Genomic DNA, 6,371 nt, shown 5'->3' with positions numbered 1-6,371 from the left:
TCCAGATTTACATCTGAAGGTGCTGTTTCATAAGGAAAAATATAGGTACTTTTCCGTTATCGGGCCAGCAGCAGCGCATTTCAGCACCAGCATGGGAACAGCAGCAGTCAGCAGTTCAGTTCAGCAGCGGGAATTACAATGACATCCAAGGACTGCTGGCTCAATGCTTGTGTCCAGTAGCCAGTACATCAATGCCCCCCTCCCCCATCCTCCTCCTTCCATTGCTGCTCCCCAGCTCTCCTTACATCTGCCCCGTACCCTCTCCCCGCCACATGACTAGGCCTCACCTCAGCGCTGATACCGAGGCTGGAGACAGAAAGAACCGGGCTCAATCCAGGCCCTGACAAGGGACATGCCAATGCTGACCATAGGAATGGGAGCTACGGAGAGCCGGAAGGACAAACTTTCTGCAGCATCCGGCGACTAACTAGTATCATTTGTTGCTGAGGATTTACAGTCAGGCCTATTATGGGGAGAAGGTATGCGGCAGATGTAAGGAGAGCTGGGGGCAGCACTGAGAAGAGGAGGAGGAGGATGGGGGCATCGATCGATGTACTGCCTACTAGACACAAGCATCGGCCTCTGTTATCGGGCCAGCATTGGCCTAGTCTTGTGGCGGGAAGAGGGTACGGGGCAGATGTAAGGAGAGCTGGGGGGCAGCACTGGGAGGAGGAGGATGGGGGGGCAGGGGGAATCAATGTACTGGCTACTGGGCACAAGCATCAGGCCAGCAGTCCTTGGATGTCATTGAACTGAACTGCTGACCGCTGCTGTCCCCATGCTGGTGCTGAACTGCGCTGCTGCTGGCCCGATATCGGAATAATACCAAAATATATCTGGATACCTCTACTATTTGTGTCTCATGTTATGAGTTCACATGTATGTTATACTGTATATATTAATCAGCAGGATACAAATTACAAAGTTCCTGAACACTTCAACATTTCAACTTCTCATTAACCACGGGTGATATTCGAGGCAGGTGTACCTGTAGCCTTAGCTCATCAACATGCAGTTCGTGGAGAGCAGTAATCATTTCCAGCTGCCTTGTAATAACCTTATCAACACTAATATTTAATTAGTAAGTCCATTAATACACAGTTCAAGAGTAATACTCTGTAATGTATGCCAACAGGAATGCTTATATATACATCAGAAGTACTGGCTGGAAATACACTATAAGTGCTTATATGTTTTAGCACTAAGTGGTTTTATATGACAGGAATGGCCATTAATTGTCCTTTACAGTAACATTTTGTGTCACAGTTAGAGTCTATTTCCATGATGCTGTTTGATGATCCCCTTGATGTTCTTATATTGGGTCTGCTATTTGGTTCTGCAATTTAAATGGCATCTAAACCTCATCAGCAAAAATGCACACGGTTTGTGGTGTGTGTTTTTTATTTTAAACACCTTAAATAAACCTTAAATTTTATGTGTAACTACAACCAACTACAAGAACTTAATGAAATGTTCATAACATTAGCATGCAGAGTGAAATTTGGGGTACAACAACAAACTTCAAAATGGTGGTCTTCCAACAATGACATGTTATATCACATCCACATACTCATCAATAAATGTGGTAAAGTTGCTTTATAATGAAAAAGGAAGAGCCCTTTGCAGATTCAAACAGTATACAGTATATGAGTATGTTAGTTCCCCTGAACCCCATTTTAATGGTCTCTATAAGTACTATGCGTGTGTCCCTTCTTTTCCTTTATTCCTGGTGTACATGTTCAAACATGTGTGCAATGATATAACTAGAATTTCAGAACCATCTAATTTTACAATATGGTTTCACAAGTTGATATGCAATGGTTTATGTGTCTCTGTGTGGCTACCAGATAGTTCTGTTTGGAGCTGTTATGAGAGGGCCTCTGGAGCAAAAAACAGAAATTGTTGGAACTGGCTGACAACAGAAAGCAGTAGAATTAGCTGTTTAAATTTTACACAGTGCTGAGGGATAAATCCGAGGCCCCAAATGCCTTTATCAGCCGCAGCCGCAAAGCCAAATAAATTTGTACTGAATTTGCGGCTCAAGTTATAATCAAAGAAACTGATATAAGAAATAAATGCTACACAATTTGAAGTCATACTAGATCTCATGATAAATTTACAAGGAAGGAAAACCCAGGAGGATGTATCAGGAGAGTGAATGTGTCAAAGCCAAAAATCAGGGTCTGGGGTTGCTAGGTGGGGTGGCACAGACACACAAGTCCAGTTTCATTACTCCATTAGGTAGAGTTTTATTTTCACTCAAAGGTAGTGCAGCAACAAAAGGACACAATACAAAAATAAATACCTGCCCGGCTAGGCTCTAACTCAACATAGGTTACCTCACCTATAATAGCAGACTCAACAGTAGGTTGCATCAACCAAGACAGTTCCAACAGTCTGACCTTCCTGCTGTGTCTCCAGTCAAGCTCTGTCCAAAGTCTTGCTGCTGGAGCTGACCTTTTAAACCTCACTGATGAGGACACTTCACAGCAGCTGATATGCTGCAGAAACATCCACAATGTGTGGACTGGAGGGGGTTGGAATGACAGGTCCCACTACCAACCTACCTGCCATTCCTAAAAATCCAGCCCAATAGAGAGAACTTGAAATAATGCCCAGCAGACAAAAGTTATCTGCTGAGAACCAGTCTTTCTGGAGTTTCTCATCTCACCCACCTCAGTAGTCTGGGTGAGTTTTATACCCCCTCCATTATCTGACCAGTTATCGGCTTACAATATATATATTAATAATTTGCAAGTCAAGCCAACTTAATGGAATGTACAAACTTAAAATAACAAAAAAATGAAATTTGCATACAATTCTAGTAGACCATAGTCAGCTGTAATGTTACTAGACTACCCCACCAGACTACCAGAAGATCGTCTGCTGGCTAGCAAAACATATTCCCATATGTATATTTGTAAACATATATAAGAGCAAATAAAAATGATTTCACAGTTTTTATAATGTTACAACTGTAATAAAAATGTGCCGTTAAATCACTGCTCATTATATGATTGTACTTCTAGATAAATGGTGGGCGTAAGAACAAAGCTAACTGAGACAACAAAAAACAACAGGCATCAACAAAAGAAAAATGCAGGCATTGAAAAGAAAAATACATTTGCTTTCAGGTGAGATTCAGTATTCAAATGATCTCATTTGCTGAGCGAACGTCGAGCTGATTCAAAGAGGAATGTATTTAATTTAGAACAACACTCTTTAGGGAGCTTGGAAAGAGGATGAAATGCATTAAATAATTGATCAACCTGGGAATACATGCTCTAGTGGAGAAAGGGATATGTCTAGGGTAAGTAGCCAGAGAGAACACATGGATTTTAGCATTCCTCTAGCAACACATTGCAGTCTTTAGATGCCTTGGCTATAGCCTCAGGCAGGGGTTAATTAAATAATTAATTAGTAGGAGGCATAAAGGCAGAAGTCCCAGAGTGGACAGCTGTACTGCATGTCCTAGAAATAACCTGACAAATTAGGCTGAGCTCAGCAAGATGACGGAAAGCTCCTTGTAGGCCTCTGTCCGGGTGCCAGTTCCCTATGTATGTACGAACAACAGCAAATGAGATCCAAAGGTTATGTTCCCAGAATCTAATTTACAGGAATATGAGTCATTCTGTCTTCTTTTTTCTTTCTTATTAACAGAATTATCTATCTTGTGTTGTAAACTACATAAAGAAGTGATCAGATTTTTTACTATATATATATATATATATATATATATATATATATATATATATATATATATATATACTGTATAATGGCAATAGTATTCTATTGGCACAATTTTTTTCAACCTATTCACATATTTTTATCCTTATTATTAAAACGAACCTTTCATCACCTCCTCCAGCTCCTGTTCTTAGTATCTGTAACAGGTACTGCTCCATTGACTCCAGCAAATTGGAATTTTTTCTCAATCCCCAATTGTTCCAGAGCAATCAATGCAGTTAGTTTTGGTGCCTAATATGTTACTTAGGCTCTGTACTGTTAAGTGGAAACTTTCAGGCAAGTGGGCGTGATTCAGCGCAACTATAATAAGTGGACATTGTCAGAGCTCAGAATTACCCCACTTGCCTTCTCTTGTCTGAACCACCCATCTGAGAGTACAGAGCCTAAATAATTTATCAGGCACCAAAACAACCAGAACTTATTACTCAGGAATGGTGGACAGAAGAAAAAATTTCCAACTGTATAGTAATTAATAGATCAGCACTATTAAATGATGCAAAAAAGTTGTGAAAGGTACAGGGCAGTGGAGACATCATTCTCAGTCTAACTATCTGTTCATAACTTGCTCTCTTATGACTACCTGTGCATTACTGGATACCATCAGAACCTATCAAATTCTTCTTGGTACTTGTGAGAACCTCCTCATCTATCTGTATGTCTCTTTATGCAAAAATTGTTGCTAAAGATATAATTTATGCCTTATTAAAGGGATCAAGGGTATAGTGTAGTATAAGGTAATTCCTTAAAATTATAGAGTACATCCATAGAGCTATAAAACTCCATTAACTATCTGTGAATTCTATGTGCATCTGCTCTCTGCCTCTTGCTTGTAAGAGCTGACAGGATGATGCCTTATCATTGGATGAATGTAGGAGAAACAGGCTACAATGAACTAATGGGCGTCGCCATGATGCAGCCACCCTCTGACCCGACAGTCACGTGATCCACTGGTGCCAGCCTTTAACAAAAGCTGCTGGGTCCTAAAGGACCCAGATCCGCTCTATAAGTCTTAAGACAACGTGCAGGAGGCTGTATTCCTCCTGCAACTAGGGCTAAATATACCAGCCCCAGTTGCAGGGAAATCAGTCTTCAATACAAAAAAAGTGAACAAATGTCCCCAAAGGTCCCCACCCCCAACAACACCATACACAATAAAAATTACCATAACAAAGAGAAAAAACTTTATTTTATAAAGTTGTCTAGTAGCTAGGGTTGAGCCGATCTTGACTTTTCAGGATCGATTTTAAAATCCGATTTCCGATCATTTTTCATTCGAACCCGATCTCGATCCCAATTCCGATCCCAAAGCAAGTCAATGGGATTTTTTTTTTAATCGGAGATCGGATTTTAAAAGCAATCCTACCCCCTGGTGTCCACTTACCTCCAGAGATGGCTGGTCCTGTGCCCCGTGCCTTCATTCTTCGCCTCGCTGCTGCTCCACGCTGCTTTTCTTCCTTCGCTGCCCCCTCCCTGCCAGGTTAGGAGAGTGTGGGCAGGTTAGGAGAGTGTGGGCGGGTACTGGTAGGGGAGACGTCACATCTCCCCGCCCTGTACCCGCCCACACTCTAAGCCACAAGCCCCGCCTACCTAGCGCTTTAAACACTAACCTGGGAGGCGGGGCAGCGAACCAAGAAGAAGGAGGGCACTGGAGCAGCCATCTCTAGAGATAAGTAGCTGCTAGAGATTTAGTTTAGCCTTCCTTTCAAATGAATGGAGGCAGCCGGCGCGCAGAGGGATAAGGCTGTGTGTCGGCTGCTTCCATTCATTCCTATGGAACTGCAGCGGAACCTTCACACTGAATATACATTGTATACTCAGTGTGAAGGCTAAGCAATGCATTGTGGGAAAAATCACCGATCTCGATCCCACATAAAAAGATTGTGTTCGGAATTCCGATGGCGATCGTGAAATTTTCTCGATCGCCGATCGGAATCCGATCTTTTCCGAACATGATCGCTCAACCCTAGTAGTAGCACTTTGTGTCATTAAATTTATTTTTATTTTTTTTTTTAAAGAAAAGTGAAAAACAGACCCTTTTTCCCTCCTATTTTGTTTATATTTTCACAGATATATATATAAAAAAAAGCACAGGCAAAAAATAAAAACAACATACAAATAAAGCCCTATGCTTCCCCGAAAAAATACGCAAAAACTAATTGAATGACACACATGAGAAAAATGTTACAGCCCTCAAAACTGCACATACAACAAAAAAAACCTAAAATGTCTTGCACCAGAAATTGGTCTGGTACTGAAGAGGTTAAAATCATATACTGTGTATGTTATGCACAATTCAGCAGATACAAACTTAGCCTTTTAACACGCAGTACCTGGGCACATTACAGACTATAGTATTTTGATGTGCTCAAGTTCTGTGAATTCTAATTCCTTATACAGTTGTTGTAGTGATGATTATTAATCAATAGATCAATATTTTTGCACTAGTAGGTAGGTGACATACCGTTGCAGAACTTTTTTGGTGGCATGGCAGGGAAACATTTGTTTCACAGTCTCTTATTTCTCCATGAATGCGCGACTATGGCGGTTTCTATTATCAGGCACACCTCCCTATTACTTGTTCATGCGGCTGGACCCAGGTACTTGCACATTAAAGGGGTTGGCCA

The sequence above is a fragment of the Leptodactylus fuscus genome, chromosome 2 (assembly GCF_031893055.1).
Source record: "Leptodactylus fuscus isolate aLepFus1 chromosome 2, aLepFus1.hap2, whole genome shotgun sequence".
Taxonomy (NCBI): Eukaryota; Metazoa; Chordata; class Amphibia; order Anura; family Leptodactylidae; genus Leptodactylus; species Leptodactylus fuscus.
The sequence above is the reverse complement of the archived record's forward strand: the minus strand, read 5'-3'. Positions refer to the sequence as shown.